This window comes from Harpegnathos saltator, unplaced genomic scaffold, assembly GCF_003227715.2.
Source record: "Harpegnathos saltator strain DR-91 unplaced genomic scaffold, Hsal_v8.6 scaffold403, whole genome shotgun sequence".
Lineage (NCBI taxonomy): Eukaryota > Metazoa > Arthropoda > Insecta > Hymenoptera > Formicidae > Harpegnathos > Harpegnathos saltator.
The window spans coordinates 1,583,167-1,598,061 of record NW_020230210.1 but is presented as its reverse complement, the minus strand read 5'-3'; positions in this window follow the sequence as shown (position 1 = coordinate 1,598,061).

Genomic DNA, 14,895 nt, shown 5'->3' with positions numbered 1-14,895 from the left:
TATATCGTGGACAAATTGATTCTAACTTCGTATCTTCAGTTTGATTGCTTTTTTCGAGTATTTGTGCTAAATTGAGTCGAATTTTATTCGGAATAAATCGATATCATTCCGCCTCATGATAATTAATATGATGAAAATTGTCATGCAGAAAATATAATTAGTCGAGCTATCGGATTTCAACAACCAACGTAGGAGTTTTGCATGCAATATCAATTATAACAGTAGAGTAATGAAGATATATTGTATAGTAAATAATTACGTGCCAACGTTTAATTTAATTAAATCGGGCTCGGGATTTTAAAACACGTGCATAAATTATCGTTCAAAATGATGATAATGAATGATGGATAGGCGCGTGTGGCAATACGCTGGATGAACATAAAGCCACGAACATAATCTTTCAGAGGCGAAAGAAATTGTGACTCCGTCACAATAAATCTTTGCTCGAGAATATTTTATTGCCGGGAATTTATGTAGACCGCCGAACCAGGTATTCTCCAGTCACCATATATTCTGAGATCCGATATGATAGTTTCGCGGAAGAAGTTCGATCTTTCGAAGGCGCTTCTCTCACGTTTACGAAAAACATCGAGTCGTAAACCATCGCGATGACAGAAACAATTTGAAACCGAAAAGTCACGTCTTCGATATACCAAAGAGCCTCGAAAGCGTCGCACGAAAATTTTCAGATGTTTAGCAGGCTCTTGCGACACAAATGAATATTTTGTCGCAAGAGGTTTTGTCATAAGGATCGGCAATCAAATTCCACGTAGTGTCCTATTGTAGTCGTGAGGAAATTAAACGGAATCGAATACCTGACATATCGTGTCAGAAAACACATGGCACCAGGTCATTTATCACCGGTCACGTGTGTTCGTTATTTGCGTAACAATAGAACCTGGCGTGCACGTGAAAACGCGACTTGTCTCGTCAGTTAAGGTGGGGAAACATGCTTATGAAATTTTTAACGAACTAAAAACGCTCGGCGCGCGCACGAGCAAATTGTCCTCGTTTCGCCAGGACGAATAAAACTCCGTATGCTCTTCGCGGACGTATTCGCATTCCTTATATTTAAGCCCTTTTTGCGCGCATTATTCCGCGAATTCTCTGGCAAGAACAGAGTCGACGAGAATTAGCAAAAAATTCGAAAGGAAAGAATAACGGATGCAAAAAGAATTCTTTTTGCCGAAGACGAGATCTTTACGGTCGAAGGAAAGCTCGCTTGTTAACTCAATGCATTAACGTTAGTGGATCTTGTTTCGTGAACTCTTCCACCACTTTTTACATATTCCAGGATTAGTTCCAAACATTTCAGTTAAGTTCTAATCTAAATTTGACTCGATAAAAAAAATCAAAATTAAACGGAAGTGAGATAGGACCGATTCAGAATAAAATTTGCGACGCCAACGACTTTATCAAACGCGACAAACAATATTTGCGAGATTTACGTTAGTTTCTTATATTAAGATTCTGTATTTATGGTCTGTAATTATGGTCGCGAATGATTTACGGTCTTTGATTAAGGGCGCAATTACAAATTCATGTTCACGGATCATTACCCAATTGCTTCGCTTGGATGAATATTTCTTACCGCATGAAATAAATACAAATCCAGAGAGACCGACGAATAATCGGAGATTAATGAAGCCGTCGATACGTAATTTATTAAATGATGATAGGCTATGAACGCCGGCCTAAATTTGGACTCGATTATCTCCGTAAATTCGTCAGACGCCAATTAAGACTTTTCTATATAATAATAAATGAATTTATACACTTGGCAACAAGGAGCGTATCATTTCCCGGGTCCCGACATCTCTTGCGCGTCCACTGTCCTCCACAGATTCAGCTGCTCCGTCATCTCTTGGAGATACTGACTGGTGGACGCCGACACACGCGTAAATACGATTCGATTGGAGATAATTAACGTTAATTAACACGATGCCGGTGAGCGCACGGTTAATTACATCAAGAATCGACGGAATGCTGACACACCGACACACGTACACGTACATGCGCGATATGTACATATTGCTTGCGGTTCCGAAACACACGTAACGTAAACACTCGGAAAAGTCAGCGCGACGCACGACAGTTCAATCGTAAACTCGCGAATATTTCACAAGTGCGTTTGCGCCAACGCGAGTTTCACAAATTCGATTCGTAATTATACAAGCGTTAGCGCCATGAGCGAACACATCCGGAGTACCACGACGAGGTAACTACAAATCGCGAGTCAGGAACTGCACCGGGCAAACCAGGACGAAGGGTTGAGACATTAACAGTTAAGTGATATACTATGTATTTCCAGCTAAACTCAACGATCACAAAGACGCCCGAGATCTTAATCTCGGAGGTTAAGCAAACTTGCTAAGAGCTACGAGCAAGACATTTTATAAGAATAAAAAGAAAGGGATACTTGAGCCGAACAATTGCGAGAATGAGCAGATGTTAAAAAGATTTGTAGAAATGTTTCTTCAAGTTTCTTAAATATGAAGAAAACGGCAACAAGTGACCACTTGTGGCATCACGAGAGACCAATAGCCCGTATGATCCTTATCCAAATATCGACGCGTGGCCGCGAGGTAAGAGCAAAGTTTCGGTAGAACTAAAATTCGTACTCTCGGGATATCTCGAGAGTCTTCATTAGTCCTTCAGATCCGATGGGATTTGTCGGATTAATTTCTACCGGGTTTCGGTTTCGCTCTCGAGCCTCTCGACGAGTGTTGAATCTGCAAACGCAGAATTCGCTTGTATCGTTTGCGTTGAGAGGCGCAACTTACGACGGGACTGTATCAACGTGCTCGAATGCACCCCGGACAGGGTGAGTTCGTCGGCCGAGTGGCGGCTTTCGGGGCGAACGAATAGAACGCGAATTCACTTATTGCGGACTGCAGAGTCACGCGAGTGCATATATGCAGTCGCCGGAATGCATGCGCCGGATTGCAGCGCGCCCGGAGTAAATTCGCCCTTAGTGCCTCGCGTGTGTCCTATCCGCGCTCGTATCTCGATATCACGGCCAGGCCAGTGACCTGCCTTCGTTGCCTACAGCCTGCTTTATATGACGCTTTGTCACTAGTTAGAGCACAGAGTGTGTGACTCCTGGCGCAGGAAACGGCTGGCGGTAATTTCATTCGGGAGAAGAAAGAGTTATCAGATGTTGAAAAATACGCTCGCTTTTTGCATTCGGGCCAATTTATACAGGCAATCTCACACGCATACGTGCTGTTTTCGCCTGAAAGTAATACCTATGGTGTACCCATCGATCGGCGATATCTGATATTGAAATCTGCAGGCGAAAAGGACGACAAACGAAATTTCGCCGAGTTCTCATTTCGGAGAAACTAATCCTTCTAAAGATATTTCGAAGAGGGACGTTAATTTCCTCTATTACACTTCTCTAATTCTACTATTCTATTTAATCGGCTCTTCAGGTTCTTAGAGTTCGAGGGATTCTATCTCGCCTGTCATTGTTAGATTCTTTTTTTTTCATTAATTTCGACTTTTGTGACAGAAACTCGACAGAGTCAACTTGATATCGGGAAATTCAACACTTGGCTCGAGAAATTACTTTAAATACAAAGATTAATGAGTCGCGGAGAAAATTACGTATGATTAAATTCTTGTTAATGGAGACTCCGCACGAAATTGATGAAGAAAAGCCCGTTAGATGAGAACGACGGCGATAGTTCTGCTGCATTCCTCATATCGTGCTGTAGAAGAGCAAGCTCTAATTTGCCGACCGTCTAAATTACACGACGCTTTTTAGCGGCGAACTAGCGTGCTAGTTGCTAGTAAACACGCGCGGTGTGATTCAGCCTTATGAAATTTAGTCCGATAGCATCGCGAGTTGCCGGTATAGATGCGTGACTTACCGTCACTTTCCCCTTTCCCCCTCACCCCTCCTGAGAAGGACCGACTTAAGCTCATACCGGTATTAATTTGCCGCGCATCAAGAGAGAACCGATGTCCGCCGAAGACTCACCGCCGAAAATAGGACTGTGTACGTGATAACGTTGCGCAATAAATTGAAATTTTCCTGCCGAGATCCTTGTCTGCGAGGTACTAGGTCCGCGGAGACGTGATTGTCTGTGCAAGAACAAGCGCAAAAATTCAAGATAAGGGAAGCGCAGTAACCAAACCGTGTGTCATATTACGCGGTTGTATCTGCATGGAACACCGTTCTTTGTACGCATAAACAAATTGCGAAATTTCCCGGACAATGAGCGTAAAACGGCCGGCACGAGCCAGGGAATCCCGTGATTAATGCGAGTTACATCATTTGTTGAATTTTAAACTCTCTCCGGGGGCAAAGTTAACTTTACACTTCTCGGCTGCACCTGCGACTGACGCGAAATGCGTCCGCCTCGCGACGTACCGGAGCATTTTTTAATAACTTAATTTGCGCCTGCCCCAAGAAGACGGAGTTTCTCGGTTTCTACCTGGGAGAAACCGAGCCGCGTCTTTTCCATTTCTCTTCGGATTTTTCGTCGGGCTATTCGTAAATCTCCGTGCGAACTTTCGACAGTTTTCGCGATCGCGCTTCGCCGAGTCCTTTCTCGCCGGAGTTTCGCACAATGCTGGGTTGTGCCGTACCCTTTCTCGGTCCGCGCGTCGCAAAGATATGTCGAATTCTCTTTCGTGTTTGCAAGGGCGGCGAAAAATGGAATTGAATTCGGGCGAGAGGTCGGCGCTGCGAAATTAAATCGGAACTTTGTGACCGTGTATGGCTCTGCCGTGTTCGAAATGGACGGACGAAATTTCAAACAGACTCCGCAACGGCAAGTTACAATTTGATCGCGCGTCCGACGCTAAAAGCCTCGCGCGGACGCGGAATCTCAGATCTATCGGCGCGCTAGTCATTCTTCGAGTCGGCCGTGAGTGAGATTTCTTTTCGCGGAGTTAGCGTTCCATTTCATATCTTTCAGCGGCTCTAAATTAAGTCGGGATCGATACGGCGCGGAAACCGGCGTTATCGCGCCGGTTACTGCCACAGTCGCGATATTAATTGCGATGCAGTTCGCAACTGCGCGAAACAGCGCGAAACGCACCTTTCTGTGGATAATGTTGCCGGCGTTGAGGGTGAGAGAAATGCGCCGGAGAGAAGCTCACGGATCGATTGCTTCCTACCGCGTTGAGAGTTCGCGAAATTATTTTCCCCGTCCGCTCATTCGCGCTCCTTCGTTCATCCGCCGCGCAACCCGCCGATCGATCGATCGATCGAATCGATCGATCAAATACTTTTTGCGAAATATTCCTCTCTGTATATTTCTCCTGTGCATTTTTTCATTTTAAGATTTTTACACTCGCTTTCTACAAAAATGAGACATGTTGCATAATCATTTCTTCTTGTACAATTATATTTTCGTAAGAGGGAATCAAGGAGAGCGCGTGAACTTGATTTCTTCTTGGATTCTTTTTTCTTTTCTTGATCAAACGTGAAAAGACTTGACACATTTTGTACAGATCCGAGCCTCACGTGATGCATATTAATTAACAGCACGCCAACGAGAGCCCAATTAAACATTTCAACAGGCCATTGAAATATTTGGTGCATACGCAACGTAAAACTTGGTCACGGAAAGATATACGACGCGATGCGAGAGCCCAAAACAATAGACAAGACAGTCGCATAAACATAGGATGGGATATGCAGAAAAACTTACAAACAACAGGACGCAAACAGTAAGGCCAGGATTACGATGAATTTAACGTAACGGGACGCGACAGGACGTGAAGTGATACAAAACCTAAAACACATTGTTTTATATGCGGCTAGTTACGATCGACTTTACGTAACGTGACGTGAAATATCGGAACTTAACGCGACGTGAAGTTTGCCAATGTCAAGTTTAAATGTTGCGTCCCGTCAAGTCGGACAGTTCATGTGACACTTTCAGCCAATCAACGTTATGCCAGGTTATGCCCGTCACCAAACTGAATTCTTCTTCGAAAAATATATCTCACACCAACCGTTCGTATTCGTTTCCTCTTCCACAGTTGAAGATACAAATACCCAGCCAAAATTAAATTTACAAATTGATAATGCTTCACAGCAGAATTCATTATTACGGCACGTTACGGTGATCGCAATACCAAATATAACCTCAAACGTCAAATTAACGTCACGTCACTTCACGTCCCGTCGCGCCCCGTTACGTAAAGTTCATCGTAATCGCCCTAAGGCCCTAAGGCCGGATCTACAATAGGTGTAGTAGTAAGCTTTAAGCCTTAAGGAATTAACCAATCCTAGTCGATTTTTACAAGAATAATCGAATAAGGTTAGCCAATTTCTTAAGGCTTAAAGTTTACTACACCCGTTATTATAGACCCGGCCTAAAGGTCGTTACCCGTAAAATTTTAACCGTAAGGTGACTGCTTGATTTACTTGCCGCTAAAATTTCTTTTCCTTACCCCCCTCCAACGATCGACGCGCCAAGTGATCGAGCTAAATCGCTCGAGCCTCAAGGTAGGGGTCATTGAGTCGCCGGCGCTTTCGGCATTATTATTGTTCATGTCGGCGAATGATATACGTGTCACGCGTCACGCTTTGTTCTCGTCGATTGATTAAAATATTCCGCCGGGTTTGGAAACAATCAAGTCGTTTGTGACGAACTTACCGAGAGAACCAAGAAATACCCGAGTCGAAATTTAGACTGGTATTCGTAAATTGTCGTTATATGACCAGTAATTACAGCTTTATTAATTTTCGATTATCGGACAATCTGTACTCGTACGTTACATTATTTTATACAAATATTGCAAAGAACGGAGTAACAATCTACGAATACAAATCCAATTAATTTTGTTCCCAAGCGAAGATCTTGAATAATTAACAACCATGAATACCGGCCTTAAAATATAATTTTATATGTATAAGATTTAAATCTTGTAAATTTTAATCTTTGTCTAATAATGTTTCTTGAATCGCGAGACCGACTCTATACAGAATCTTTTTTTCACTTGTTATTACAGAGGAATTCAAACTTAGATTGATACAAATAACATTATTGGACATAACCGTTTTCGACCTTACAGCTTCAAATAAATCAGTTGGATAAACTTTATATCAGCTCTTTTTTTTAAGAGCTCCTATTTATTTTAAACCATCCTTATGTTTTGTCAGGTTATTAATATTCGTTTATCTCTCACGCTATATAAATTATATTTATCGCATATATTATATTATGTGCAGATGAATAAATTATACTATTAAAATTGACGGAATCAGCAATAATAGAATAATTAATCAAAAATTAAAACAAGATTAAATGCAGATGAAAGAACATTGAGATAGTCGAATGTTATATGACGATGAAACGAGTCTTCTTTTAAGAATCAACATCAAGAGAATGACAGTACTCAACATAAAGAGAGCAACAGTAAACAATCATTCGCACGGGTGGGTAAATAGCTATAATATCATATCCTGAAATTCTTCATTGATTCTTCAAGTGCTTCAAGTTCGGCGGAATTTGCAGGGTTGATGTAAATTTAAATTTCGACTCGGGATTACGCGATCATCCCTTTTGTCGTCTCCGCATCATTTCTTCATATTAACATAGTCATAATCAGCTCATTGCAAATCGGATATATATACCTACTTGACAAATTAACATATTAATATTCGATAACGTCACCATTTGCTTACCTTTAATTATCATTTCAATAACGAAACGGTATCGCGCAGTAAATCAAGCGATAAATTTATAAAATCGAGAATTTCAATACATGAAAAAAAAATATTACCGAGAAAAAAAAATTCTTTGCGCTTTTTACATATATACGTTGAAATTTTACACATTGTTAAATTATTAATATCCGCTTATCTTTCGCATTTTATAAAAATTGTACGTGTAAATCATAATTGATTTACTAACAATCTGAAAAAAGATTTGATCAACAATCAGAACAATCAGCGATTCTGAATATTCAAATGAAAGAATATTGAGATCACGAAATATTAAATAAAATTTTTATTTTTTTAATTAAATGAAACTAAAATTTGACTCGCGGGTTGGATCGCCTTGATTCGTTCTCGCATCGAGCTTGATTAAACGTTTACAAATGTGGATTTGATATTACATGAACATTACATGAACATCTCGGGCAGACGGTTCCGCTTTTCTACGTCCCGCGTCGTTTCTTCGCTTCGACGCAAATACGTTTTGCCAGTTGCCAATCGTGCGCGTATCCATTTGCCATTTGTTAGTATATTAGTGTATGACAACAGCACTATTCGTTCATTCTAGTATCATAATACTTTATTTATTTATTTATTTATTTATAATTAATATAGGGTCTGATCCTTTTGGTGTACAAAGATTGAGTCAGTAGTATACGAGTAAGAAAATTCTCATACAATAAAAAGTGAAAGAAAGTAATAAAAAAGAAAAAAAAATACTTGCAATCATCTTGTTCTTGTTCAGTTGAGATATCACGCGAATAATCGAGCGAATAAACAATGTCTGTGGTGACTTTGCAGCCCGTGGGATTTTTCAAGACTCCGGGAGTCTTGTCTCGTCTGGGTAGGAAAAAGAGGAGGGTCACGTATGGAGGAGGCAGACATATGCCACACATATATCGCCATAATTTCTCAAGCTCTTCCACTCCTCCTCTTCAATCTTGGTTGGAATTAGCCCCACTGACTTGCAGCGTGTCTAGCTTTGTTCTACTTGACACAACGAACAGACGAAAGGACGAGGGTGGGACAGACAGTTGGGGGGGTAAAAGAGTTATGCGAAGAGAATAGGGACAGACACTAAGAATGGGCTAAACATAAGTGGCACAGATCAAAGGTCGCTCTGCCGACGCGAATAGCATTAGGTGCAGGAAAGGCGAACAATACTGCAAGGGGTCGAGAAGAGTAAAGGCACACCTATGACCGAGAGAAGAGGGGTGGCGGGAAGGGACGGGATTTTTTTAAAGCAAAAGAATTTATTATCCAGACCGTTCAATATGGCCAAGAATTCCTTCAGTATTTCTTCAGTTTACTGCGCAAACGAAATACGTTTTCTTCCTCCGACCGAACGGTATTACCACAGCGAACGAAAATGGACGAGTGGCTTTCACGCATTCGATGCACCCGGGCGCGCAATAATTATCGAGTTGTTTGCGCGTAAGGAAAACGCGTATCGGTATGGGAAACAGGAGAAATAATTTTTAATATTTCATTGGAAGAATTTGATCAGTTTCTGAAGACTATAAATTCGACCGACGCGTTTAATGCAGAATAAAGAGAAAAAGAAGCAAAAATATCTCGAGACTTTTCTACATTCTTAATATTCTCTTAACCCACACACTATCTTTACTACGAAATAAACCGTATAATTAATATTTTTCTAATTGCAGTTAGGATAAAGTTTAACTCCAATCTAAAAGATATTGAAATATTCAAATATTAAATAATATCGAGATGAGTCTTCCTTTATGATTCTACATCAAGAATACGGCAGAGAAAATTCATTAGCTACATCAAGGTCAATAGCTGTAACGCTATATGTTAAAATTGTTCGTTGACACTTCAAGTTCGACGGGAGTCACAGGACTGAAGCTAAAAGTTCATCTCGTCTCGTCGCGCTTTTCTTCGTAACCACGTCGTTTCCTTGTTTCGACGCAGTTACGTTTCGCCAGTTGCCAATCGTACATATATCCATTTGCCAATGTGTACATTAAAGTATGACAACACCACTATTCGCTTATTCTATCGTGGTACTTGTAATTATCAATCTTCGGTCCGGTGAGGTACTACTATCGCGAATGACAATGGGCGAGTGGCTTTTAGGCCATTCGATGCACCTGGGCACGCAATAATTCTGAAGTTCTTCGTGTATGACGAAAGATGATGAAAGAAGGCAGGTTTGGAGTTTGGAACACCTCGGTTCAACGTGTTGCCATGATAAACTTAAATGGTAGATATTCAATACACATGTATTTTAGAACCAAATTTAACGTAGAGATAAATATGAACTACGGTTGTTGCAAAATTACTTTGCATCGCCAAATATTTGATGAAGTGAAGGAAAAGCCTAAATATATAATGCTTAATAAGGTCCTTAATAAGACAAATGTATACAACTGTCTTAATTGTTAACACATGTCTACTGGAAAGATATACCTTCGATGTAATCTCATAAGACGTGCTCGCAACTGTGAATTTGAATTTATAGAGAGGAAAATAGGAAAATTTTGTCACAGAGAGATAATTCATTTTGTTCAAATGCAAATGTTTTGATGAATTTCTGGATGGAAAAATTTCGGTATATCTTTTGGACTAAGTAATTTTATTAAAAATAATTTAGTCAATCCGTTAATTGCCCTTATTTTTATTATCCAACCATATATATACGTCTACATATTTGCAAGTACTACCATAAAATTAGCCACATCTTTGAAAAATTTAAGATTTTTAAGATTTATTATTAAGATTTAAGATTTGTTAAAATTTATTAAGATTTTTTCATTCATCCAATATTATAGAAAAATTATATTAATATAGGCAAGTTGTTCACATATTCTGTCTTTCTGTCAGAAGTTACAAATTAGACCGCTTTCATCGACTCGAAAAATATGTTTGCTAATGACGTTTTCACTGACGCTCTTATTTGATTTTGTATTATTATTATTATTGTTATAACGTTAAACTGACATTTCCTAGGTTAGGTTAGGTTTCCTATATATATTCTTCATTTCCTACATATAAGCATTGACATGCTCCCTTGATAACCCCCATTGCAAGATAGGAGTTACCTTGAGATTCGAGATCGACGACACGTTGTCGACACGCCTTTAGCTACGACTTTAGCTACTACTATGTAACGTGCAATAATCTATTCCGCTAGGCGTGTATTTTTGAATTTATGTCGCCATGGCGACCTGGCGAATCGCGCGCGCATACAACAACGACATCCGCGCCGGCGATGACACAACGACGACGACGCCGACGACGATAACAATGACGACAGCGACGACGTCAACGACGAGCAAAGGCGGTCGTTAAAGGTGCGCGATATTAACCGCTTTCAGGAGTGGACACTTCGAGCCGACCAGTGACCTATTTCATGAAACTCGACAAATTAACAATCAAACAAATACGTCAACGTACTTTAACGGTTGCACGTTAAAAAAAGAGCGAAAAAGTAGGAAACTTAGCGACGCAATAAATCGAACGGATACATGGAATAACCTGAATGTTATAGCGGTCGGATCGATATCTCGTATATGACAATATCACTCGCTACCTCGCTAACAAGTTTCTTCTAATAAAAAGAAAGAAAGCCGCGCATCACAATCGCCTGATATGTTTTCCTCGCGAGTATATAATCGTCGTAGAAGTATAAAGATGCCGCGGAAAAAAACTTCGTTTGCGCGTCAGGTTTCGCGCGAGCGAATCTGAAATACGTCGACTGTAAAAGTGTGAGATAACAGTTTCTGCCTCGTGTGACAAAAAAAATATATATATATTTATATCGTCGGTGTCACGTCGACAAATTCGTTGAATTCTGTCGACGTGCGTAAAAGTCTCCGCGAAGCTGACGCGCGGCGACAAGCCCTGTCACGGAGATTGAAAAATATTTTTCCAGAATAACGTGCAGCCTTCGACAATCTCAGAAACTGTCGCGCTCGTAAAATCGTACGCGTCACTTTCCACGTCGTAGGCCGCCCGAGAGGGAGCCGCTAACAAGTTCGCGAAGAACACCTAACCCGGGGAAAGTTGTAGCGCGATATCGCGGCGGCCGAAGGGAGGTTCGCGAAAATTGCTGTTTAGAAGGGATTAACCCGCGGCGATGGGTTAATTCGTTTACTGAGAAGAGATGCGCGCTGAGCGTGGGCCGCGCGATAAAGCGAATGTTCGCGGTTGATTCCGCGAGAACTGGCCTCAACTCCGCCGGGAAATCTTCCGTTACGCTATGATGCCGCGGGCCTCGCCGGAGATATTATTTATGGCGTACTTCGTAATCGTATTCGGCGTGTGTATGCCGGTTTTACAGTGGCCTCGCATGCGCCTGTAATTACTCAGCCGCACATTAATTTCGCTAAATTACGAGCCTGTTCAAAGGATCAAAAAAGAAAGGAGTGCACAAGCGCGCTCCGTGTGCAAAAGCGCAGGTAAAAGGCAGCTATTTCGAAGGGGAGGAGGGGGGAGGGGGAGGGGATTATAGTAATTTCACGCAATCGCATCATCGCGCAAGCTCTTACACGGGAATTACTTTTGCGAGAGGCGCGAGCTCTCTCTAACGAAATAATCACGCCATTAAATGCGTCATGATCGCGTAGCGAAAGAGTACGCTTTTGTTATAGATTCGTTAAGAGATTAGGTTATTGGACACGGGAATTGGAATTGCAAGGCACAAGGCAAGAATCGATCTCCTCCTTCCCGGCGTACTCTGGCCCCGGCTATCTGTTGAAATCGATATCAGCAATAATGCTTTCAATCGATCCGCACGAAGAAAGTAAGAAATAATATTGCTGCAGACTCCGGTGTTTAAATTAAGGATGACAATTGCTAGATTAATCATGAGGTAAAGTGCCTGCAAAGACGGTTGGCAGAGGATCGATATCCCCGTGCGCGGTATTCTCGTTGCATCTATTTTTTCTAGCCAATCAGCTTTCACGCGGATAGAATCGACGTTAACCAGGCTAATCAATTATATACCATCGGAATATATGTATATATACATATCGGATCAGAATATACAGTGGCGTGCAAAACTTTTGAGCCATACAATTATTATTATATATTCATTTCATAATAAGCGCTAAAAACTTTACACATATATATATAAACAAAATGTATTTATTTGTCCTACAATTATATAAACTTTACAAACTCTTAATAATTCTAAATACTTTATTTTTACACAATGTCTTATTACAAACAGTGCAAAAGTATTGCGCCAAAAAGTTTTCTTGTGCATAAGAAAAATATATTATTGAAAAATAATAACAGAAAATGTTGTCGACGTTTTTTTAAACTTAATACTTTGTTGCCATGCCTTTGGAAGCAATCATTATAACTCCATTATAAGAAAATGATCCCTAAACCACCACATTACCTCCACCATGTTTTACGGTAGGAATTTGGTATCTCGAGTTATATCTTGTGCCTGTTGGACGTCGTACATATACTTTCTACCGTCACTTCCGAATAACTGAAACTTTAACTTGTCAGAGAAAAGTACTTTTCGCCAATCAACTTCAGTCCAATGTTCAAATTTCCTTGCAAAATCTAATCGAGCTTTCTTATTTTTTGCACTAAGTAATGGTTTTTTTACATTAATACGTCCTAAAAGTCCTACTTCCTTCAGACGTCGAGATATTGTACTTGGACCAATATCAGCAAGATTTTCTTCTCGTAGTTTTCGAGAAATATCCATAGCAGTTTTTCTAACATTTGCTATCGACTTTCTTTTAATCATTTTATCGACGTGCTTTGTAGTTTTGCGAGGTCTACCGTTTCGTGATTTATCAGCTAGAGAATTCAACTTATATTTAGCAATAATCCTATTTACAATTACTTTTATCAATTAATAAGCAATTAGCAATTTCGCGAGAAATCTTTCCTTGTTGAGAAAGATTAATCACGGCGAAGCCGTGATTAACTGAAGGCTTGTATGTTTCGGCATTGCGGTAGACAATAGACTGAACTTAGTTAAAGCAAATATTTACGAAGGAGTTTCATAAAAAACAAATCGGGCTCATAAAGTCATAACAAGAATATGGCTCAATACTTTTGAACACATGTAAATATTATATGACTAAATAATTAGAAACTATGTAATTTCAAAATTTTGTAACTGTACTATTATTTGTAAGAATGTTATGTCAACAATTTTATATAATTAATTTTTAGAGCAAATCAATGTATTGTCATGTATCTTAAAAAGACACTATGGCTCGAAACTTTTGCACGCCACTGTATATGTGTATATATATATATATATTTCGATAACTTTAACGAACGTTGGAAATGAATAACCGATGATACTATCCTTTTTGTTTCTAAGGCTCTCAAATGGCGGAAGGCATGTCATCGTTGAAATATTGAATATTCTCTTGCCCGTCGGCTCTTGAAAACTTGGTGCTGTTGCATCTCGGAACTATTTCGCCTACATGAACTTTAAATAGTTTCGTACCCTAGGTACTCGAAATTGCACGTAGCAGCACTCGAATGTCTTTGCGTACATAGTTGGTCTCATCTATATATAAAGAACCTTGCCTCGCGCTTGAAAGCTCGTCGAGCTAAACTCAAAGATACTTTGTGATTAGACTAATCCTGAACGCTGCATGTAACGTTCTTGCTTCCTCCCCTCTCTCTCTCTCTCTCTCTCTCGGCGGGTGTCTATTTTTACCTCGGCTCCGCCGGAGCCAAACTGTGTAATCCTCGTAAAATCTAAAAATCGAATAGCGCACGCTAGAGTCAATAATCGATACATCACGGGGCGCCGCTCCGAAAAGCCGGTGACCGCGGCGCGTGGATTGGAAATTGCAACGCGCACTCCATGCCGCTTCCACCCCCTCGCAACCCCTTCGCTACGCTGCACCGCGCCGCGCCGCGCCACACGTGACCCCAATGGCGCTATAGACGGGTGCGACGGCCCTGAGGTCGCATCCCGCTCGACTTGGAACGCTTCGGCGGAGCATACCGAGGCCGGCCGACGGCGCACGAGGGCGTAGCGAAGGCAACCACGTTTTCAACCCTATTTCCAGTCCGTCGTGGTGTGTCTCGTCGGCCGCCGGCTCGTCCGACAACCACGCGCGTTGCTCTGTTTTTTCTCTCCCCCTCTCTCTCTCTCTCTCTCTCTATCTCTCTCTTTCTTTCTATCTGTCTCTCTCTCTCTTTCTCTCCATCTGTCTCTCTTTCTCTCTCTCTCTCTCTCTCGCTCGCTCGCTCTC